The sequence below is a fragment of the Rousettus aegyptiacus genome, unplaced genomic scaffold, assembly GCF_014176215.1.
Source record: "Rousettus aegyptiacus isolate mRouAeg1 unplaced genomic scaffold, mRouAeg1.p scaffold_m13_p_6, whole genome shotgun sequence".
NCBI classification, from domain to species: Eukaryota; Metazoa; Chordata; class Mammalia; order Chiroptera; family Pteropodidae; genus Rousettus; species Rousettus aegyptiacus.
In genome coordinates, this window is record NW_023416309.1 from 13598590 (window position 1) to 13624210 (window position 25621).

The 25621-nt window shown below is 34.9% G+C and overlaps 1 protein-coding gene across 8 annotated transcripts in view; it reads left to right on the top strand.

Moving 5' to 3' along the window:
- The window catches only part of USP54 (ubiquitin specific peptidase 54), a 106888-nt gene that overhangs the window by 14264 nt on the left and 67003 nt on the right, over positions 1 to 25621 (top strand). The window contains exon 1 of one of the 8 annotated variants that reach the window (XM_016120908.2): positions 142 to 1130. The exons of 6 other annotated variants lie outside the window; for them this stretch is intronic. The gene's annotated coding sequence lies outside the window, so the exon portion shown is untranslated. Of the gene's footprint in view, positions 1 to 141; positions 1131 to 19956; positions 21119 to 25621 lie in introns of those variants that run through there. One more of the 8 variants, XM_016120938.2, reaches the window with a different exon arrangement.

Here is a 25621-nt window from a genome sequence, read left to right on the forward strand (position 1 = left end):
TATTAATTTGAAGTTCTCTATATATTCTGGATATTAACTCCTTATCAGATAAATGGTTTACAAATATTTTCTCCCATTCTGTGGGTTGCCATTTCACTCTGTTGATTGTGTCCTTTGATGTACAGAAGTTCTCCTTTTTGTTTTTAAATTTTTATTTATTAAGACATTTAAAAAGACAAATGCAGTAAGCTTCCTTGTATCTACTATCCAAGTGGAATTAAGAAATTAAACATTATTAAATTAATTGAAAACCCCTGGGTTTCCCTTTCTTAATTATAGGTCCCTTACCATCTCTCAAAGGTAATCACTAATGAATTTGCTATTTCTCTGACTAGTTTATACTCTTTAGTCAGCCTGTTAGTATATTAGAAGCTTACCATGGCAGAAGTAAAAAATACTGCAGAGGTCCTATGGAAGGCTAAGGTGGGAAGGGTTCTTCGTTAGATTTTATTTTATTTTATTTTTAGTTCAAAGCCCAATTCAGTACGCTTTCAGAGATAGTTGTACATAATAACTAACAGTGAAACTGAGGGGCAAACTTGGAGCATGTAGCTCTAATTATATATAGCGCATTTAGCTGCCTGGGTTGAGACTCGTAGACAGACGGAATGAGAGATATAGAAGCATTGCATTCCTGGTTCTGGAAAATGAGTTGTAAATTCTAAAAAAGGGTGATTGGTAGGTTCTCACTCTGGGCAAAGACCTGTTGAAACAGTGTGATGTTCATAGGGTAGTGGTGAAGGACCTGATCTCCATTATAGCTGAAATTCTTTTTTAGTGAGGTTATAATAGGAGGAGTAGCAGCTGCTGCTGCAAGCAGCCACTTCCACCTTGAACTAGTTGGCTATGTGAAGTGGCCAGAGCAGGAAATGATTATATGGCACTAGGCGTGTATAGGGAAGGACTTGTTCTGGCCCTGGCCAAGTGGTTGCACAGGTTGTGGGTGTCACTTTAAACATACAAAAACCTGCTTGCTGGAGGAGGAGCACCTTCCTGAGGATCAGGTGCACATCTGAAGGGATGAGCTCATCTTTCTAACCAGAACTGCTCTAGACGCTGAGTGACTGTTTTCCTAATTGCAAGTCCTGCAGCTGGGAGAATCAGGAAATGGTTGACGCTTCAGGCACTTTGTGAGTAGCAAAAAAAAAAAAAAAAAAAAGCAATCTTGGGACTTTTGAAATGTGTGGCCGTGAATATCAGATTGAAGGTGACACACATGCACATTCAGTCTTTCTCTAAGTTGAGGATTGCAGTGAAGTGTCTGGTGGGTTGAGGAAAGCTTTGGTGGTTCTAACTTTATTCTAGTGATTCATTTCGAGGTAACTTAATTGTTTCCTATACTGTCTTGTTTGATTTTGCTGCTTTGGGAAATAAGGATCCTGGGGGCTCTTTTTTAATTTCCAAGGATCTTTATGGCTTTTTGTGAGCTGTAGTTGATGGAACTTATCCACTAAAGTCCACTGTGCTGGCTTTCAGAGCCCTATCCGTGATTCTATTTTATTTTGTTTTAATTTACCTATTCACTTTACATCAACCCCTTTAAAAAGAAATTGGTTTAAAAATAAATATCGATTTAATTTTTATTAAACTTTTTGGAAAATTTTAGATTCACACAGAATTAGTTAGATCTTGATGTACTCTTTACCCAGTTACCCCAATGGTAATATCTTTCAAAATTATAGTGCAACAGCACAACCAGGATATTGATATTGATACAGTGAAGGTACAGAAAATTTACATTACTACAGGATTTGTCATATTACTCTTTTATAGCTACACCCATTTCTTTTGTACTCCACCCCCTCCTTACCTCTTGTCAGCTACTAATCGAAAAATCAGTTTTTAAGCCAGAAATTTTATGTGCAGTCTTAAGTAATTTTGAATTAGAGATCCACATAGCTATATGAAAAGATCCCTAGACTGCAGGAGAGTTTGGTTCCTTTTAGCTTTTTGACCTTGGGCAATAATTTCTCTCTGCTTCAGTTTAAAATGTGATAATGATATTTTAATTTTATCTAACCTATTTATAGGATATCTGAGAAATTATAAAGTTCTTTCAAAAAATAAGTACTGAAGAGATTATTATTAGCAGCAAGGACAATAGTTTTCAAACTAAAAATTATAAAGCAAGTTGTAAACTAGAACCTATAGCCCAGTATGGTGAGAATGAACATTTTACAATGAATTTATGTCTTAAGGCTCAATTGGATTTCAGAATGCTGAATTAACTGGCTAACAATCTCAGAGCCACTGTTGTTAATCTTTGAGAAATCATAAAAACCGGAGAGAGATGAATGTTTTGATATAAAAAATGAGGAAAGTAGTTAGAAAACTATAGACCTGTACAATGGATGTTAATTCCTGGGAAAATTCAATTATAAGTGATCGAACAGATGATATGGAATATTAAAAAAGTTAGTATGGTTGCCTTGTAAAAGCTACTTCTGTTTCTATTCTTGAATTCTGTACTTCTATTTAGAATTATGAGGTTGGCAGATTAGGGGATTGTTCAAGTTACAGATATAATCCTGCAGTTTCACATTCTTTTGTGATACATTTTTGACTGATTTGTAGTAAAATTTGTTTTGGTTGTTTAAGTGAATTTTTAGAAGACTGAGTAGTTAGACCCATTTAGACTCTTGATTTCACTAGGAAAGTCTCTTTTGGATTATCTTCGGACCTTGTATAGAGTAAACATTTAAAAAATGTTAATTAGATATGTAAGTATTGCAAAGTTGCAGCAGTAGTTAATATGACAGATGATGAATAAAGCCTTAAAAATTTTATCCATAGGATGAAATTATTGGTCCAACTGAAATTAGATTTATGGGGATACGCCCTTTGTTTAAATTCAAAACCTCAAATGATAAGGAAGAGCTGGTTGGGCAGCAAGCAGTTCATGTGAAAAATAATCTGGGAATTTTAGTTAATCATAAATGTAGCAGGAATTGCCCGTGCAGTGAGGCTGCTTAACAGTGCCTTCAGCTATATTACCAGGAGTTTATCCAGGTCACAAAAGTATTGGTTCCAATATATTTTTGTATTAGGTTTGAAACATATTCTGCATATTGGTTTATTTAAATGGATGCTGACAAAATTGAGAGCATTTCAGTTAAAACAGACAGAACCACAAATGGTCTGAAAACCATTTATATAGGAAACTGTTGGGTTTTGGGGGAGAAAGTGTTAAGAAATTTTAAAGCTGCAAAAATAATGAAAATACCCATATTCCCACCACTCAGAATTAACCACCATTAACATCTGTTTTTCTTCCCCTCTCTCTTTGAAATAAAACATTGCAGATAAAGCCAAAGCTCTTTCCTTTTCCCTCCTTAAAAGGAACTCTTATTTTTATCAAAGTAATGCATGTGGATAATTTTAAAAATTCAAATAGTGTTGTACATTTAGAAGGAAAAATAGCAGTTATACCACCCCTGAGACAACCACATTTATCTGCCTGAAATATTTCTAATAGCATAATTATATCACTTTTAAAAAAATATCAGACATATGTAAAGTGCCATATAATATGGTTTTGGCTTTTTAATGCATATGCATCTTCTCCCTTTTAGTCTTTCTTTCTCTCTCTCTTTTATGTCTGATCTTATTTATTTGTTAATCTTAGAAAATCTTTTTTTTTTTTAAACACCTACAGCACCTGGTATTCCTAGGTGGTCTACCATTTAAGTACTAACCAGGCCTGACCCCGAAAATCTCATTTTTGACTGGACTCAAACTTAGAAGCTCTCAGGGAAGATAGACTGCATCTCTTGGCAATCCTGGCGATTTTCTTTGGCCTCCTTCATTTTCTTGGCCAAAAGTTTAGCATATTCTGCGGCTCTTCCTTGTATTTCTTAGTACTCTGTTTCTTCAGAGTAATACATTTATATTGCAGGACTTGTGGATTAATATGCTGAATATTGAGTGCTTTGGTCCTAGGTTTCTTACCTTCTTTGTTTAGGGCCTTTCCCACAGTATATTGGCAGACAGCATCGTTAGAGTGAAAAGTTTGCGGATTCTGCTAGCTCTTTTGGGCTCTAGATACAGTAGTATCAGTGAAACCAGGACTATCTTTCTCCCCTTTTTTTAATATGATGACCAAGTCGAGAGCATTCAGATTGGCATTCACAATGCAACCTCAACAGATTTGCACTTTCTTCCTCCAGTCCTCTTCGGTCTATAACAGAATGCCCTTTACTCAGTAACAGGCAGACATGCCCATGGGGTAAGACACCTCACTTCATGGGGAAACCTTTTTTGTCTTTCTCAACAGTGATTCAAACCATGGAACCCTTCATCCTTCACCCAGAGTGTCCACAGGAACTTCTGTGGCCATATGCTTGTCATAAAAGGCACAAAGTTTGCGTTCATTGTCTACTTCAATGAGTTTCTGGCAGCCAGTTACTGGAAAAGAAATGTTCAGCTTCATTCTGAAGATGCTGTGAAATAAGTCCTTATATTCTCAATGTAGTTATGTAATTTGAGGATGGGGGTTGAATCATTTATTGTTTATATTATACAAATATTGAACCTGAGCTACATAATATACAATAACCATAATTCTTATACAACTTTTTATTTTCCTTAGGCATAATAATTGCCTTACTTTTTTATTTGCTCAGTTTTTAAAGTTCTGATCACTCAATCATTCTCAGACTTTAGGACCATAGAATTAACTCAACTCCATTCATTCAAATACAGTAAATAATGTGTCGATCTTTTTTTTTTTCTTTAGAGATCTTCCTTATATATTCTTCTACATTCTGCTTGGTTATTAGCTAGGCCTGCTCTACAGCTGTCATCCTGGAATTTCCTTTCACTGTTATCCTGGGAATTGTTTCCTGTCATCTTTCTTGGTTTACTCTCATTTTGCTGAAGCACATCCTCTAGAAGCTTTCTGAGAGTTAACATTTATAGGAGTTAAAATTTTTGAAATCTTGTATATATGAAAATGTTTTTATTTTATCCTCAATTAAATAATACTATATTTGGGAATAGAATTTTATGCTGGAAATAATTTTCTCATCATTTTATAGGCATTGCTATTTTCTTGCTTCCTGTGTTGCTAATGAAAAGTCTGATGTGATTCTTTTTATTTTATTTTTATAAGAGTAAGTGGTAGTTTAACAAATAAAAATATTAAATTCTTGGTAAAAAAGAGACAGAGTGGCATTTACAATGCATATATTTACTTCAGATTTCTACAGAAAATTTTTTTTTTTTTTATGGACTGATTCTTATCAAGGGATCTTACTATAGTGATCCAGCACTCTTTTTTCTTTTTCTGGTTAAATATACATGACATAAAATTTACCATTTTAACCATTTTTAAGTGTATGATTCTGTGGTATTATATTTACATTGTTGTGTGACCTGATACCATTCTGAATTCCATTCCTTTGTATAGTTACCTCTTTTTTTCTCGCTCTTTAGAAACTTACAGAATTTTGTCTTTATCCCTAGTATTCTGTAATTTAGTATTATTTATACCTTAATGTGGATTTTTAAGTTTATTATTCAGTGAACTTTGTGGTTCCTTTAAAATTGAAAACTTCTGATCTTTAAGTCTGGGATATTGTCTATTTTTTCTTGAATACTTGCCTCTTTTTCTGATTTTTTTTTTTTAATCTATTGTCTTTTCTCTGCATTTTCTCTGTCTTTTTATTTTACTTTTAGGAAATTTCCTTAAATTTGTTTTTCAAACCTTTTATTGAGTTTTGTATTTCTTGTTTAATAGAAGCAAAATCTTACCTATCTGAGAAATACATTTTAGATTTTTAAGTTTTTTTTTGTATTACCTGAATTGTCTATTTGTTTCAAGCTTCCCGCCCTCCCCCCCGCCTTGTGTGAGGTACCATCAGTTGTCCGTTTCTATCTATAGGTGTTCTTTTGGACTGGTTAATTTTCCCAGATAGAAATCCTCCAGTCTTTTTTGGCAGTATTGATTTTGATTACCAGTGTTTTGGTACTGAGAGAGAGAAAAAGATCTATGAATCTCCCCACTTAGTATATAGACTTTCATTTAATATCTCTTCCTTGCTTTTTCAACTTTTAAGTTTTTGCTAAAATAAAAATTTCCCTATTTTTAATAAGGTATCTCACCTAGTTTAGCTGTGCCTGGTATCCCAGAGTTGCACCCTCTCTGGGCCACACTCTTCAGAAAGTAAGCTACATATAGTCTTTAGCTGTAGGGGAATGGAATTTGCCTACCTGCATTGGATTGAAAGAATATGAAGCATCAAACTGCTTCTTGAGCACATTTTAAAAATACTGTTCCATTTTTAAGTCCTACCCCACGGTCCCACCTGCAAAAGGTTCCAATTCCTGAATATTTCCTGGGTTCTGTAATGGGAGTATGCATGCTTCTGGTTGCCAACATTTACCCCTCAGTTCTTTCTCTGGTATGCTTAATCAATTATCACACATTTATCTGTTTTCCAACTTCCAAAATTTTGTATAAATTCTACCCCTGCAGTCATTTTCTTTTCCAGTTTCTTTACCTTTGTGTAGTTTTATCTTTGGTATTTTATCTTTTGTATTATTATATTTTATACTCTCACTTTCAGTAGAAATCGAATTTAGGAATCAGTAGAGATAAGTGTGTGTGTTTAATCTACATATTTAAACACGTGCAATCCATTTCTTACAATTTTATATAAAGTATATCCACAAGTAACATACAGAAGTGCTTTATATGTTTTGTAATTTTTATATAAATGTAATATTTATAGGGGTAATTCTAGTTTATTTTCATATTATGTTGAGATATAAATTGAAATAAATAGATCTAGTTCATCCATTTTTAAATGATGTGTAGCGTTAAATCTAAAGACTGTATCACATTGTATTTATATATTCTCCTTTAATGAGTGTTTAAATTGTTTTGTTTTTCTCTAGTACGTGTGAATATTAATTTCTACATTTAATGTGTGAGGCTTTTTTTAGACTATAATGAGAAATGAATTGCTAGGTGTACTAGTTATCCCAAAATTTAGTGGCTTAAAGCACCAATATTTTTATCTTGTGGTGTCTGTGGGTCAGGAATCAAGGTGTCTCTCTCATAGGCTGCAATCAAATTTTAGCTGGAGCTTTGGTTTCATCTGAAGACTCAACTGGATGAGCATTTGCTTCCCAGTTCTCTCATGTGGTCATTGGGAAGATTTAGTTCCTCATGAGTTGATTGACTCAGGGCCTTGCTTTCCTGCTGGCTTATTGGTTGGAGGCCTTCTTCATTTCCTTGCCTTGTAAGATTCTCCATAGAGCAGTTTACAATATGGCAACTGGCTTCCATGACAGTCAAGAAGATGGAAGCTCGAGTCTGTAACCTAGTCTTGGAAATGATGTCTCATCATCTTTGCTATATTCTGTTCATTAGAAGCAAGTCACCAAGTCCAACCCATACTCAAAGAATGGGAATTAAACAAGGGCATGAATAAAGTTGTGTACCACAATGAGTTATAAGTGTACTAGAATATAAGTGTACTAGAACATCCTGAAAAAAAGGTGCATAAGAGAACTCATGAGTTTTGTTCTTCATACTTGAAAGGTTTACATAAAGAGGAAACTGAAGAGATGCTCTGTTTTGGACCAGAGATTAAACTAAGAACAGTGAGTGGAAATTAAACTGTATTGTCTTACAGGATAACATGCTCTCTGTCCTTGAACATATTCTATCAGAGGCTTGGTGACAATTTGTAAAAAAAAAGATTATAGAAAGGGTTTTTGCATTAAGTTAGAAACTTCACTGTATGCTCTCTAAAGATTTTTTCTACTCTAAGAATCTATAATTATAAATGAATGAGTTTAGTATTTGAATAATCTGTCACTTATCAGGGAGAAACCTACAACAAATACATTATATTTGCACATATGAAGTTTCGTTGAGAATATCAAGGTTAAGAAGTTAAGAGGAGAACTATAGGTTTATACTTCGAATTACTGAAAAATCACTGTTCATATCCTGTTTTTATTTTATATTTCTTTGGCCAGAGAATGCTTATTAATACAATTCTTATTTTAAGAAATATTTTCATCATAAAAAAAAAAATACAAGTAAGAGAAAAAAACCTATGATCCCCCCAAAGGTTAGATTAACATTAACTATATTAACACTATGGTATAACGGTATATAATTTCTGACCTTTTAATTTGATAGACATCCCCCTACACACACTCATTTGTGGTAGTATATTGTATAATGTTGCTGTGAACCTTGAATTAATGAATACTGAATCATTGCTCCTAGGGGAAATATAGGATTTGGTTCCTGTGAGTATTTGCTTATATTTTTGTTAACTAATCAACATATAACCTCATTTTATTGTGTGTTTTTGTTTAAAGACACTTTAATATATATTATTAACTCATTAACATAGAACTCATGGCTAATTGGAGTTTAACTTATGCCTGAACGAACCTTACCTAACACATGGATTTTCTCCTGAAGGCACATCATAGCCCTCTTGAACTTAGAAACACTAGGTAGCACTTCAGCGCTACACTTAGGAGTAATTTTAGATAGTGAAATTACCAACTGAAAGTACAAAAATGTAAATAATATAGCCCTAAGTAAACCACCAAAAGAACACTTGTTTATAGTATGAGAGCTAAAGCAAGAAGGCAGAACATTGTCTACTTTGATTTCAGTTGGGAATGTGCACATCAGGCAACTACAATTTTTCACCATTCTGTGCATTCACATGTTTATGAATGACCACAAAAATGTGCTGCAAATATTGATTTTGTGGTTAGAAATAAATTTTAGTTAGTAGACAAATTTGCATATATGGAATCCACTGTGTGTATGTGTATTGGCTTTTATTTTTCATTTTGTTTAATTTCGTAAAAATGACATAATTTAAAAAATACTGTTATAATCTGCTCTGTTTACCTAACATCCCAATCATTCATTCAACAAGTATTTATGCATGCCCACTATATATTCACATAGTGTACTGTACTCTGGAGATACAGTAGCAAACACCTGCTTATGTTCTAATGAGAAAGGTAGATAATAAGTAATGTCTGAGAGTGATATATACAAGAAAAAAAAATAAAGCCAGTAAGGAGATAGATAGGGTGGCAGGTAGTAATTTTAGGTGAGGTATTCAGGAAAGTCATTTAAATAGAGAGCTAAATGAAGTGAAGGAGCAGACCGTGCAAAGAGCTGGGAATAGGCATTCAATGGAGAGGGATTGAAAAAGTGGAAAAGCTTTGAGATGAAAACTATCTTGGCATCTTTGAAAAATGATGGGTAGAGAGCCCTAAAGATGAAAGTGTTGAGAGAAATAGGGGCTATATAACAAGGGATACAAGATTAGGAATCTAGGTTTTATTCAGAATATAATGGGCAGACATTGGAGTGTTTTATGTGGAATAATGACATTGATTTTTATTTTTTAAAGATTATTCTGGTTGTTGTGTGAAGAAGAGATTGTGATGGAAGCAAGGAGAAGGCTATTGTAGTAATCTAGGTCAGCAGTCCCCAACATTTTGGTACCAAGGACCAGTGCTCCTATGAGAATCTAATGCCTGATGATATGAGGTGGAGCTGAGGCACTGATGCTAGTGCTGGGGAATGGCTGCAAACAAAATTGAAGCTTCATTTGCTCCACTGCTTCCCACTTCCTGCTGTGCAGCCTGTCCTAACAGGCCCCAGACAGGTACCAGTCCACCAGTCCAAGGCTAAGAGTTGGAGATCCTGATCTAGGTAATAGATCTAGCTGGCTTTCTCTAGGAGGGTAGCAGTGGAGTTGGTAAGAAGGGAGATTGCTGATGGACTGGTAAAGTGTTAGGGAAAGAAATGAGTCAAGCATGACTCCAGTTTTTGGCCTGAGCAAGCAATTGATAGTGCTATTTACTAAGACAGAGAAGAGTGTGGAGGAGCTGATTGGGGTATGTATGGTGACAATCAAGATTTTTTTTCTTTTAGATATGTTAGATTTGAGATACCTAATAGACAACCAAGTCAAAATTTGCAGTAGGAAGTTGAACATACAAGTCTGGACCTCAGAGGAAGCTAAGGTAAAAAGTTTAGGGATTGTATCTCCATGTCCATAAATATTCATCTGGAACATAATTTTTTTTCATGGTTAATTCATTTTCCATTGTATAATATGTGATGTACTTTGTGATAAATAACTTAAACCCTTATTTTAAACTAATTCCTCTAGGGTATTTGTAATGTAACTCTGACATTAACTAACCAGAGTTAGCTCAAATCTCACAAGTTAAGGGCATAGTTCCCTACAAGGCTCCCTGCACTTCAGATACCAACCACAAGTTCCGGAGTCCAGGGGCCACCTGCATTTCTGACCAACTAGCCCTTGAGTTTGGTAATTTGCTAAAACAATTCACAGAATCAAGAAAGTACTCTACTTAAAATTATAGTTTTATTATAGCAAAAGTTTACAAATCTGAACCAGCAAAAGGGAGGAATGCATAGGGCAAGGTCTGGGAGGGTCTCAAAAGTAAAGCTTCTGTGTCTTCAGGATGTGTCACCCTCCCAGCACATCAATGTCTAATACAAACCAGGGAAGTGCTCTGACTCAGTGTTTAGAGTTTTTATTGTGGATTCATTAGGTAGTCATGATTGATCAGGGGAGGCTGATATCGTGTGCCTTAAAGGCCCAACACTCTAATCACATGGTTGGTCTCCCTAGACTGGTCTGGCTCCTTCTTGAAACTATCCAGGGGCCCAGTTATGAGTTTCCCAGTTAGCACAAATTTGGTGTGGCTAGAAGGGCCCACCATGCATAACAAAGACACTAATATTACTAGGGAAATTCCAAAGTTCAGAAACTTTCCTCCTAGGAACCAGTGACAAAGATGTGTCAAATTCTTATTATACAACAGTGTTAAAACCCAGGTTAGATATTACATCCTGTGGAAAGTCTTTCCACTTTCCAAGGGACTTTATTCATATCTCTGTTGTAGCTTTACTTTCACCTTCATTAGACAGTGAACACTTTGTAGGTCCCCTGATTTTGCATCTCTAATATCAGCATTATATATGTCTTACAGTAGATGCTCTAAGTATTTAATTAATTAAAATATTTAAGATATACCTCATGAGTAGATTGGAAAGTCAGTGTAGAATTCTCTGATCAGAGTATTTTAAGATCAATGAGAACCAATAGTCTCACTTCATTCCTTCTTGCTCCATTCATCCTTATTTGCCCTTTAAATATTTTTATACTTTTTATGTAGATATCAAATTTATAAAAGAAATAAAAAGTTTTGCTTTTTAAAATAATTCAACAATTCTTTAAATAACAGTCTTTTCTAATACAAAATATACCAAATTTCTACTTACAGTTTGTAGAGACTATATTATTATATAATCATGTAAGCATTATTAGTTATGCTTATTCTCTCTGAACCTTGGGATCTTCATGGTTTCTTCTTCTGATTCTACAGGTAAGTTCTAATGACCTCTCGTTTGCCCTGTACATAGGAAATAGTGATTATCAATAAAAATGTAATAATGTTTCCTAAACCATTTCCTTTGTGTTAAGATTTTTTAAAAATTCTGAATATTTTTATTATTTTCTGGGCTAGTTCCTATGAAACAGTATTTCACTGGCATATGTTCTTTTTAAAGTGGTAGATGCACTAGAAGTTATTTGTATGTCGTTGATTTTTCCTTTGTTATGTAATTTTTCTATTTGTATGTGATTTAAAAAAAATACACTACTGACTTTTATTAAGTTCCTATCTTTTTTCATAAACTTTAAAGCAGGTTTCGTTTTTTTAGAACAGTTTCAGGTTTTCTTAGCTTTTACTTAGTATTCTTTCTTTGTTCCAGGATCCCATCCAGGATACCACATTTCATTTACTCATCATGTCTTCCAAGATTTCTCGTGGCTATGACAATTTCTCAGACTTTCCTTATTTATGATGACCTTTACAGTTTTGAGGAGTAATTGGTCAGGTATTTTATAGGATGCTCCCCTATTGGAATTTATTTGATGTTTTTCTCATGATTAGACTGAGATTATGAGTTTTTAGGTGGAAAATCACAGAGATACAGTGTCATTCTCATTTATCAAGGGTAAATATTATCGACATAGTTTATTATTGTTGATAATGACCTTGATCACCAGGGTGAGGTTGTCCTGCAAAATTACTTTTCCCCTACTCCTCTTCCGTACTGTAAGTAGTGTTTGGAGGCAAGTCTATGGAATTTATGCTCCCTATCCCTGCAGGTGGAGTATCTGTATAAATTATTCAGAATTTTCTTCAATGGAGATTTGTTTTCCTTCCCTATTTATTTATTTATTTATTTATTTAATAATTTATTTATATCAGTGTGGACTCAGATATTTATACTTTGAGTTATAATCTAATATTCCTTTTTTTCCCTCTCTCAGATTGTTTCATATTTGGTCATTGGGAGCTCCTTTTGTTGTCTTCTGTGTTCTTTGACATACACTTATTGTTTTAGGATTTTTGTTTTGTTTTTAGCATTTCTTTACTTTCTGACATTAGAAGATTCTCCATATATCTTGTGTATTTCCTGTCCCGGTCTTGGAATCAGCTCTTTTTCCAAAGAAACTTGGTTCCTTTTATTGGAGAATGGTATTAGAGACTAAGATCTCATCTCTAGGTGTACTCATTCCAACTGGGGTGTCATTGATTCTAAGAATTCTCAACTGACAGAACAAGTAAATATGTATGTGTATATTTACATATATACATACCTGTAAATATTTCCCAATGTAACATCTGTATTTTCATTAAGCTAAGCACAAATTCATATTCCAACTCTTAATTCGTTAACACTTGGATCATTTTAGCCTTTCTCCCTGCTTATCTGTAACTTCCCATTTCATTTGTGAGAAACCTTTCATCTTCTGCCATTCACTTACTTAATCGTTAAATTCCTATTACATGTATAGTGATTTCAGAATTGTTAATCTGTATACCTATGGGAAACAGCTTTATTAGCTAGAGTACAGTTCTAATGTTCAGTTCCTGTGCCTTTAGTCTTACAGACTCCATTCATTTCCAGAGTTACTTAGGTTGGTACCTTTATCTACTACCCCTTCAGGGTGGTTATTTCATACATTTTTTTTTTATTATGGAAAACTTCAAATCTATATGAAAGTAAGAAGAAAAATATAATGAATCCACATGTATCCATCACTAGTTTCATGAATTATTAAATACATGGTCATTGTGTTTAATCTGTACTCCTCTCTACTCCACCCTAGTCAACTTATGATTATTTTGAAGTAAGTTCCATACATATTGTTTCATCTGTTAATATTATCAAATGAGATTTACCATAATTTAACCAGTCACCTATTGACAGACATTTAGTTTTTATTTATTATAAACAGTGTAGCTAGGAATGCCCTTTTACATTTATCTTTGCAAACTGCAGGGTAAATTTCTAGAAATTGAATTGTTGAAACAAAGGGTATAAGCATTTAAAGTTGAGAAATACTGCCAATTAATTTTATTCCTATCAAGAATGAATGAGAATTTACCCCTCTCCACACCTTTACCTTACACTGGTTTTATCCGGCTTTTAACTATTTGGCAATCTGAGATACGAAAAATGATATGTATTTACCTTTTGAATTTTAGTTGTGAACGAGATAGAACTTTTTCCTACCCTTATTAGTCATCTTTTTTTGTTGTTGTTCTGTAAACTGCACATTACAATTTTGTGCTCCTTTAAGAAAAGAAAATAAATCGGCACAAAGGGCCAATTTTTTTCCCCAAACCATTAATACTGAGATGTCATGTCCCCCTTTTTCCTGTTCCCAGTTTAGATCACTAACTCAGGAGTGGTGCTTAAGTCTCTTATTGAAGGTAAATACCTACTCATTTTTTTCCCTTTCTTTCTGCCCCCTTTTTTACCCACCAGAGATTCATTAACTCTCTGTTTTCTGTGTACCCGTTTCTGTGATTGTTTATCAAACAGATGGTTTTAAGTCAGCTTCTGAGTGAGTACTATAGGAGAAAATAAAAAGCAGCAGGGAGGAGTTTTACAGATATGTGGAGGAATGTTTGTAATTGTTTAGCAAAGGGTGTGCCCAGCAGATATCACTAAAGCGTGCCTTGTTCCTCCGTTCTGTCTTTTCACCCAAACTGAAGACATGTACTCTGACATTTGCTGCTGTGCTGTTTTGGTGTCATTTTCACCCTTATTTTTGTCAAAGTAAATTATCTGTCTCCATCCGCTGTGGACGTATGTGTAATCAATCAGTGGTTTTACTGTTGGCTTCTCGATTAGGGAAATGGTAATAATTGCACTCTGTCATGATTAAATGACAATGTCAGAGAGTAAAATGCACTGATAGCCTGATTTTCTTTGCTTATGTATTTTTAAAAACAACTATTCAACATCTTATATACAAAGAAGTTGTTTGCCAAGCATTCGAAGCCACCTAGTTTTACCAGGTGGCAGCTGCTGTTGTTTATGGGCACTTAATTTAAACCACAGTCATGAAATAAAGAGTGTCCTTGTTTTGCAAGAAGGGAACCTGATTTTTTTTTATAACAGCTTTATTGAGATATAATTTACATACCATTTATCCATTTAAAATGTACAATTCAATGGTTGTTAATATATTTGCAGAATTAAACAACCGTCACCACCATCAATTTTAGAACATTTCTATCACCTCCCAAAGAAGTGCTATATTATTACTAGTCACTTTCCATTTCCTTCACACCTCCTCTCAACCCTAGGTAACTACTAATCTACTTTCTCTCTCTATAGTTTGCCTATTCTGGACATTTCATTTAATCTGAATCATACAATAGGTGGTCATTTGTGACCAACTTCTTTCACTTAGCATAATGTTTTCAAGGTTCATACATGTTGTAGAATGTATTATACTTCATTCTTATAACAGCCAAGTAATAGTCCATTATATGAGTAACCACATTTTATTTATCCATTCATCAGTTGATGCACACATTTCAGTTTCTACTTTTTGGCTATTTCGAATAATGTTGCTATGAATATTTGTGTATAAGTTTTTGGGTGAACATATGTTTTAATACCTTGGGTATATATTTAGGAGTATAATTGCTGGATTGTATGGTAACTCTATGTTTAATCTTTTGAGGATCACATTTACAGTTCCCTTCTCATCACCTAATATCAAGGGTCCATATTATCAACATAATTTATCATTGTTGATATTGACCTTGATCATCTGGTGGAGGCAGTAGTTGTAAGATTTCTCTACTGTATAGTCACTCTTCCTACCTCTTTCCATACCCTGTTGTTGAGCAGCTTTTCATGTGCTTATTATCCATTTGTTTATCTTTGGAGAAATGTCTGTTCAGATCTTTTTTAAATTGGGATTTTATAAATAGCCATTTTAAAATTGGGTTGTTTTTATTATTTAGTTATAAGAGATCTTGGTATAGTCTAGATCAAGTCCCTTATTAGAGATACAATTTCCAAATATTTTATCCTGTTCTTTGGGATGTCATATTACTTTTTTGATAGTGTCCATTGAAACATAAAAGTTTTAATTTTGATGAAGTCAAAGTTATTTTTTCTTTTGCTGCTTGTGTCATATCTAAGAAGACTTTACCTAATCCTAGGTCATGAAGATATATGCTTATATTTTCTTCTAAAAGTTTTATCGTTTTAGCTTTTTCATTTAGATGTTTGATTCATTTTTAGTAAATTTTTGCATATGTATTCACCTTCATTCTCTTGGCATTCTGCCCTGGCACAACTGTGATTTAAAGGTTCAGTTGAACATGGGGAATAATATAGCATGTATATCTTAATACGTACATTATTAGTAACTCTTCAGAATTGATTATATTTTGCTGTAGTGTAGTAGAAAATCTCAGAGGCTTTAACTATAGTTAGAAAAGCCCAAAAATGATTCAGGAAACAAGATTGCCAAAAGTATAAATCACTCTGCTGACCGCTTCCACAACTGTAGACTCAATTTGGTTCTTTTAAAACCTTTTAAGGAGAGAGTTTTTGCCTTTTAGAATCTCCTATTTTAGCACACATAATTATTTCAGTGACGAAGAGAGGTATTATCAGAACTGGGAGCAAATTGCTCTTCAGTTCATTCCTGAGTTTAGTTTGTAGCCATTCTGGAATTTTGGCACTGTCACGACTTGCCCATTATTTCTCATATGTGCCTGCCCCAAATCTTCATAGATTTGGAGTGAAAGCACTAGTAGAAAGAGCACTAGAAGTGGATGTGGGGTCTAAGGGTTCGAAGAGGTTTAGGATAACAGCTATACAGACAGAACAGGTAAAAATGAGAAAAATACAGGATTAGGGGTCAGGCATGGTCTGAGAATATTAGAGAGGAGACAGTTAGATTATAGAAGCAGCATAACTGAGCCTCAATGGCTTCTTCTAGTAAAAGGAAGTAATAAGTTAAAACTTTGTGTCATAAACTATATAAATATCTAAACAATGTATTGTATACTTGAAACTGAAAAAAAAAAATAAGATCAAGCAAAAAAAGAAAGAAAAGAAAGAGAAGGAAGGAAGGAAGGAGGGAGGGAGGGAGGGAGGGAGGGAAGGAAGGAAGGAAGGAAGGAAGGAAGGAAGGAAGGAAGGAAGGAAGGAAGGAGGGAAGGAAAGAAGGAAGGAAGGAAAGAAGGAAAAAGAAAAACCTTATATGGTCTGATGAGATGACCTGGACAGGATCTGTCTGAATTTACCTGTTCTGAAGTCTAGAACAAGAATAGGCTACTAACATAATATTTACTGGCTCTCATTTTCTTCTTCTTTCTTTTTATTTCCATAAGCATGTCTGTATTTTCCTTGATTATACCTTAAACTTACAAGCTTACGGTTTAAAAGAGAATGAGAGATTCATGTTTTTGAGCACTTTCTGTGTGACTAGCATTTAGATGATCCAATGGTACACTTGAGAGATATTTCACATTCTCATTGTTCTCTAAGAGCTTTCAGTCTATTTGAAGAAATTTTAACCCCTTGTTCTAGAGATGTAAGATATATTGACTAATGTTCATAATGAGATAATAGTATTTCAAATAATTTTTAGGATGATGCAATATGTAATTGAGTACCTAAATTTAAATAATAATGCTATTATAACATTAGAAACCCAAATAAGTGGCCCCTGACTACCTTAACTTTTTTTCAGAGTCCATTCGTGTGAGAAATACACAGAAGTTTTCTTGGATGGTTTTGCTGCTTAGGTCTGTGGTTAAAAGCCAGTTTTTTCAAAATGTGTCCTAGGATCATTTTTATTTTTGCTTCTCTCTTCCTTTTCTGAAATATACCTCGTCTCAGTAATGTGTGCTTGAGTGAAATGACCAGTTATTTAAGGTACACGCACTATTTACCAACACAGAATAAATCTCAGAATAAAAGCTAGATACAAATTAGCTATATAGTTTTATTATTTTCCAGTGACTTTCCAGTATATTCTTCCTTACAATGTAGAGTCAAAGGTTAGAATATTTTCTGTTGGGTTCCTTGTTAACTAAGATTAAGTCCATATCTTAATCCCATTTTCTAAAACTCCAGTTTAACAGCTCTGAATTAAGTCCTCCCTCCCCCATTCCTGTGAGTATATAGCCCAGGGATAAATTGCTATTGTTCCATGGGCTTCCACTTAATATAAAGCAATCTCTTCCCTGCCCCTCCCCCCCTCAGTCCTCCATAATTTATTTAAAAGTCTCCAAAGTTCCTCACTACCCTGTACAGTGCTAGAATCAAGAGCATTTTATTTCCCAGTTGGCTCCTACTATGGAGCCACTCAGCTCTTGCCTTTACTGCCAACTCAACATTATTATTAGCATCTCAGAAATAAAAACCAACAATGATGATTTTGCTTTACGGTTACACCAGGAAGGAGTCACCTTGGTTTTTCTTAGCGAATCTCTTTCTGTTTTTCTTTTAAGCAAAATGTTCTTTCATTAAATTGAACATTTGTATCCTATCCTGCTGTATCCTACCCTGCTTGCTATTAGAGACCAATAACGAAAGGTCATGGGATCTGACCAAGTAAGACTTTTCTTTCTGTGTTCTTTAATACCCTCCGCCCTACCCATTACCATTTCTCTTGATTGCTTTATTAAAGTCGTAGAGATAGTTTCTCCCTGCTAATATTATTTATATTTTTTTCACTGGCATTTGTCTATTATGGTCAAAGGTGGACTGTTGTGGTATAACATTCCCTGCAAAGTACTTGAAGATTATGGCAAGTTTTATTGAATCAGAGTTGTTACAAACCGCTATTGTAACTAGTTGTCCAATTTCAGGCTCTCTGGACTTTAAATATGATCTGTTGACTGAACATAAGTGAATCAGGAACCTTTGCTAAAATTAAGAATAACAAAGTTTTATTCAAGGGTCTTAGGATTTGCAAATTGAAAACACTACCAGGTAACACCCAGTGTTCTGGGGGGAAAAAAATCCCAAACAAAAAAGAAAAGTTGAGAGTTCTTACAGGAAAAAATACATTTTTGAGAAGAATCAGTCTTGCATTTTTAGACTCTGGATTGGCCTGTGATGGTAATCTTTCAGATGTCTGGATATCCAGATGTCTGGATAATAGATGTTAGGTGGCCTAGACATGTGAACATTCTTCCCTAAATTCTTCAGAGGGTTATCTATAGGATTTATATGTATTTCAAGGCATTGATGTCTGAAGGAAGAAGGGACTATATGACAAGCTTGGTGACTAAAAGTAACCTTACAGGATGATCTGATCATAAATTCCTAATTGGGCAGGTCATGGTGGGTAGTCACATCCCAGGTCTATAGCTTTCTTAGAAAAGGTTAATCTTTACCTTAAGAGAGCCCTGCCCATTGTTTTTGTGCATCTCAGAAAACACACTCTTGGAATGTCAGTAACTGTCTTTTCCAGACCCCTCTGAGGCATAACCACCTGCAACAGGACTCCCGATTGTTATCTTGTTTTCTCATACCATCTCTATTTACTGTAAATGTTAAATGTTAACCACTTTTACCCACCAATGTAAGACAAGTATGTATCTTTCCATTTTAGAAATTTCCCCACTTTTCTTTCTCTTGCCTTTTTAATTAATCTTAACTACCAGAAGTTTTCATGTAACCTTCCTTATATTTTCTCCAAAACTGCTCAGATTTTTTGGCTCAAACTCATAAAATTTTTCTATAGGTTTAGACTTTTTTTTCACCAATTGATGCACAAATGAAAAGTTCAAAAGTTTAAGTCCTTGGGCTAGGTGAAGTTAAATAAAATCTTTTCTTCATGTTTTGGCCCATTTGGTCTGAACCAGTTTTATCAGGTTGACCATATATACTCCATTTTAAGTTAGCTTGGCTATACTGACTTCATCTTGTTTTCTTCATTCAGTCTTCTCATCCTTAACCACTCTTCGTCTTGACCTACCAATCATGCCCACAAAAACTCTCCTAAACACAGTTTGGCACTCACCTAGCACAACTCTTTAGTTATTCAATTTATTTTGGTGGCGAGGTCTAATGCTTTACATAGTGTTCTCTTTCTACATGAAACAGAATCTGCTCTGCAGTCTTAGAAAGGAAATAAGAAATGTCCATAAATAACTTACACAAGGAGGAGAATTTTACATGAAGTATTTTCTGGGGGCCTTCAGAAGAGATTGTAGTCTATTGGGATGAGATTTCCCTGGAGATCACCTACCTTGCCTACCTGAGATAGGATAAGCCGTGTTATCTAGTCACGTTATAATCAGGGTTGAAGCTCTGTAACTCTGCCCCAGTAATCTAGTTTTATTTGATTAGTTCACAATGAATGTATAACCATCACTTAATGACATGAAGAGCTTGAACTTGATATTTGCACATTCTTTCTTTGCATTTATCACTGATCAGTAGAAATCCTGTATTTCCACTTTGAAATGGCCCCATCCCCCCGACCTTCTCCCCCTACTAGACCTAGAATGTTAATGTTAGCAGAAGAAAAGGAATAGTATCTTTTTATCCTTTTTCAAAAAAAATTGGTACTTCTCTTGTTGCCAAAGAACTACTTTAGTTTAATATATTGTTAAAATGCAAGAGCTTAATTAGTTGTGGGCAGTGCCTGCATCTATTTAATTTTACCAATAAATCTTAATTAAAACTTTAAATTGAAAAATCAGCTCACATATTTTCTCTCAACCTGTAGAAATACAGCAGATTTTCATATTTGGCAAGAATTCTGCTAACTAATTTTTCATCAGTATGCTTATAAAACAACTCAATAAAACTCTTATCACTGGGAGTAATACATAGAAGGGTGTGTTGGTCTTCTGGGGCCTTTGTGCCCTGCCTACAAATGTAAGTCCTGGGCTGAAGGATCACATGTTTGGGGCCAGGACCCTGCCTGTTGTTTGTTTTTGGTGATATAACTTGGCCTCTTCTCTGAGAGAGGGGTGGAGATCTTTCACTGTCCTTGCTTTGGTGTTGGGAACATTTGAGATCCCATGCGTTTTAAAACTGATTCTTGAACCCAATAGCTCAGTTTACACAATAGTTTTGAGTGTAAGAGCCTCAGAGGAATTTTGCTTATTAAAGTGATTTAAGTCCAGATAGTCTTGGAATTCTGAATTAAGGATTCAGACAATGATATTGTTTTAGTTTATTCTCTAAAGCACTACAAAAGTGTCGTTTAGTGCTCATTTTGAGTGTAATGCAAAGGACTGTTTTTACTGCTGGCCCTCCTTTTGGAACCAGCTGCCACCCTGCCTGCAAACCTTATTGTTACTTCACTGACCTTTGTCATCAGGAATGCCCCTGGAGGAGACTGCCTCCTAATTGTTTTTCTTAATCCTCTGTGAAGTCTGTGATGTGTCCTTTCAAGTTACTTTTGGTCATTTTTTTAAGTTTATTTTGTTTGCATTTAATTGGGGGCTCCATCTTTTTAGTTTTATCATGAATTGTCAGTGCTGAGTTCCTGGTAGGTGGTAGAAAGAATTGCCCTTTCCCTGTTATCCTGTTCAGTGGGAAGCCTTTGTGGTTTAGATTCACAGTTTCCCATTGTTCCTTGCTGCAGTTGTCTCCTCCCTCTGTACCCTTCCCTCCCCACAACTCTAGCTCTTCCCTTGTCCCTCCCCATTCCTGTATCACTTGCCCCACAAATGTCTTTGTGATTGCTGGAGGCCTTTTGCTGGAGGTTGAGTATGCTGCTGACCGGTAAGTATGGGAGCACGGAGGAATGTAGGGAACTGGTTAGTCTTTGTGAAGTGTTGCCTTTAACTGCAACACTTTAAACTTTGAAAGTGAGGCTTTCTTAACTTTCTTAATTTTCGGGAGGCTTTTTTCATACTGTTGTTTCTGCTCTTTCTCTGTATCAATTATCAAGGCTTTAGTAATTTGATTTTTATTATTGGTTTAAAAAACATTCTTACAGATTTTCCTGAGCTTGTTAGAATAAAAGGCAAAGGTTATTTTGCCTTTTAAAAAAAGTTTTCTTCAAATAAAAGGTTATTTCAGATTTCTTTATACTTATTTTTGTTATTAATATATATGTTAATAACAAAAAGATCTTATTTTGTGGCTAGGGTGGGAGGTAGCACTTACCTCGAGAATCAAAGTGATTCTTTTTTCCTCTCAGCAGAAAACTGTTTGCAGAATTCACTAAGATTTTGGCAGTATGTTGTCAAGGCTGAGAAATGGTTTGCTGAGGACCTCAGGACAACAGATGCTCCTGGGAATTATTTTGGGGATGTATTTGTTCATTAGCACCTGCTCCCTTGAGGTGTGAGATCTATAATTTCTAAAATAAAATATTTAATATTCGATGTTCAGAATGAGTCAGATAACACTTTCATATCATTCTATTTCCTTGGATTGTATGTTTTGATCTTTAAAACAGAAACTGCTTGTGTGTGTATTATTAATATTCACACAGAATGGGTGAGATTCTGGTATTTCAAGGAGTTAAAATTTGGAGCCTTGGGTTCTCCAGAGGTACTGCTAATTAAAAGCCATTTTTATTGTTGACTTTGTGAGAGGAAACTTGTTTGTGAGATTACTGCTGTTCAATTGAGTCACTTAATTCAAGTGATAGTTGTACAATAGTGATTTCTTGAGCTCCTACTATGTGGTAGGTACTAGTTCCTATGCTAAGTGCTTTCCTTCTAATTCCCACTTACAACCCTGCCAGGTAGGTAGTATTATCCCTCTGGGAGCACTCATGCATATGTAGGAAGAACATGGGGTATTATTTTTTGCAAAATGAGGAAAATAATCCCTCCTTAGATTAACTGTAAGAATTAAAGGCTACACCATGTGTCCAGTGTCTAGCATTAAGTTGGTGTTCACTAAACAGTGGCTACTATTATAATTTTGCAGCTGTAAGAGCTGGAAAGGCTAAGTAACTTGCTGAAGGTATCTCAGTTATAAGTGGTAGAGCTAATATATGAACTGGCTCCAAACCTGGAGTCTGGTAGCATGTTTTTGTTTGAGTATTGTGAAGCCTTTTAGAGTAGATTTCGGTGGATCCTGCCCATCCTTCTACCTCCTGCTCCCACAGAGGAGATGCTCTTTTTTCCTTAGTATCCTCTGTCACCTTCCCAGTCATGTGCTTGGTCTCCCTCTCACACTAGAGTTGCTTGTGCCATTCAGTACCAGTGTTCTCCCAGCAGAAACGAGTCAAGCAGATGCGGTCAGTGGCTTCCCATCCTATTTTCCTCTTGTTAATAGAGCCATCATGCTTTCATTATTGTTCTGAAATAATTTGGGTAGTGGTATGTTTGTCGTGATTAATAAATAGTGCATAGTTGCAATCAAGCATTTAAATTAAAAAAGATTTAGTGGTTTAAAAAATTAAGGAAAAAAAAAATCTCTGGTTTTAAGTTACTGAACCAGAGGGTGATTTCGGGCAGCTTCAAGAACTCATAGTTATCATTTTACTGTCCTGAGGCCTAATATAATTGCTAGTGATTCACCGTTACTGGTTTGGTGCTGTTAGCAATACGTTTGAGAGAGAATGTTGTGTTTGTCCTACTGGTCATAAAGTAGAGTGTCTTTCTTCCATAGAACTTTAAAAACACAAGGTATGAAGTAAGTATGATACGATTTAGGCAGATTCAGGGAAGAGATAGAGAGATGACTAGTCATGCTTATAACTAAGTTACCTCTAAACTGAAACATGTGTTTTGCAAAACTTAGTTCTTCATTTATTTTTTATTTAACAAGTATTGAACATCTGTTGAGTGTAAAACAATGTAACTTTCTATATTGTATTCTAATAAAGTATTGATGTATGAGTCAGGCACTGATTAGTAAAGTTCCTGGGAGGGAGAGGTTAAGTCCCACTTTGTAGGAAGAGGTATTTAGACAGTCCTTTGGGAAATGAATTAATATAAATGACTACTCTTTCCTGATAGGGTATGACTATCATTAGCCTATATAACTTGTCAGCAGAATGGCTTCTTCAAACAGGTTTGCTGAGTGAAAAGGATTACTAGTATTACGTAGGACTGGGGAAGATAGTAGGGAAGAGGGTAATACATGCAAATCTGTGTGTGTGTGTGTGTGTGTGTGTGTGCGCGTGCGTGTTAAATTAATTTGTTAATGGTGACATTGGTTCACGAAATCCGATTTTACTGTACATTTGAACAGTAATGCATTTATATATTTGCATTGTATGTTCACCTCCCATAGTTAGATTTCTTTCTGTCACCACATATTTGATTCCTATTACCCCGTCTACCTTCCCCCCCTCACCGCCCCCTGCTTCTGTGTGTTTTTTAAGGGGAGTTAGTGGTAAATGAGGTTGGAAATGTGCCTGTGTAAGATTGTGGAAGGCTTCTTAAGGCCTAGGAGTTTTGACAATATTTTGTTACTAAAGTTTTCTGAGCTAAATAGTGATTGATTAGAGTTTGCTTTTGGCAATATTTTATAGATAGGATTAGAAGGGAAGAACAGTTTGGAAGCTATTATAATACTCTAGGTGGATTGTATTGAGAATGCATTATTTTTAGAATACATTTTCCCTCATTTTGATATTGCTTTGGGTTTGTGCTATCAATTATAGTTTAATATCATGGAATTTTTAGAGTAAGTATATGTGTTTCTGCTTTTAAGAGAAAAGGCAAAGGAGGGAGAGGGGATGGGTACAGGGAATGCTCAGTTGTCATAATCATAGCTACTCTTTATGGGGCTCCTATTTTGTACCTGGCCCTAAGTATTTTGCATATATAATTTGTTGAATACTCTCAACAAATTGCATTTATTAAAGGTATTAAATGACCTGAAAGTGATGGAGCAGGATTGGAATGTCAGCTCATCTTATTATTCTTTATAATCTTCATTATCATCATTGTCGAAACATTTATGACTCACTTATGCTAAATTACCAGGTACTGGACTGATTTTACATATACCATACATTATTTTGTTCATCTGCACAATAATCCTATGAGATAGATTTTATTTATTAATACTATTTTACTGATGTTGTACCTGAAACTTCAATAACTTATTTAGTAATTTGATCAAGATGTTACAGTTGTTAGGTGTTGGGGTCCAGAACTGTTCTACTTTGCTAACTCTGGGTCCCTAAGTTGTATACTTCACATTATGTTCTTTGGGAATGGTGTACCTCAGATCTCCACTATGAGGATGTGTTTCCTGAAGTTATGCAATATGGTTGGCCCTGAAGAGGCTGCACTTTTAAGCACTGTGTTCATTTTATTATCATACTGCCTCCCTTAGAAGTCAGTAGAAGTCAGTAAATTATCTATACAGCTCCACATCTGCATAAGGAGGAGCTAAGTAGCCTCCAAGTGTTATTTCTTAGTTTAAAAAATTTGTCAGTTATAACAAAGTGAAACATGTCTTCTTGCCTTTTTACTTTTCGCCTAACTAGTTTTGGACAAATTTGTTACAAATGAGTTTTCTAAGTTCTTAAATAGGAAAAATAAAGCTTTCTGTCTTTTATCAGCATACAATTATTCTTGTTGTACATGATGTAATCATTCGAAGCTGTCAAAGTCCAACCCTCAGGAAATTGTTTGAGTTGAGTAACTGTAACTAGTTTGAGATAACTAGTCCATAAATCAAAAAATTGCTTGGACTTTTTTATGCTTGTAGATGCTTATCTGTCTTTATTTTCAAGCTTGAATCAAAAGCAAATATTGATTCATTTGATACAGTCTCCATTACAAAAGTTGTCTGCAGTATTTCAAGCTGAATAGGGACATTTTAGGGGCTCTTTTATTTAAAGAGATTCTGAATTTATCAGGATGTTGGAATCGTTTGTTCTAGGTACTTATTCCATCAAACAAAGTGTTCTCTTTCAATTAAGCATTTAATGATTTAATGTCTATTATAGTCAACCTCTGTTTGGAATAAAAAGATGTCCTTAAGGAATATATAATGTAGTCCATGTGCACAAATAACTGTAACATGGAGGAGGATGGGAATGCTGTAATCTAAGCCCATGTACACGGAGAGCACAGAGGAAGAAGAAATAAATGAAGAAAATGGAAGGTGTGAGAGAGGCAGAGAATCTGAGAAGGCTTTTGATGCAGCTGTTCCTTGTATGGTAGTTATGAAATTTTAGAAAAGGAGAGGAAAGGCACTCCAGGAGGCAGCAGTATTAGAGCCAAGGTAGTGAGGAGGTAGAGTGCAGAGCATATCATTATACAGAAATATCCGATTTACCTGAAGTGGAGGTTGAGCGAGGGT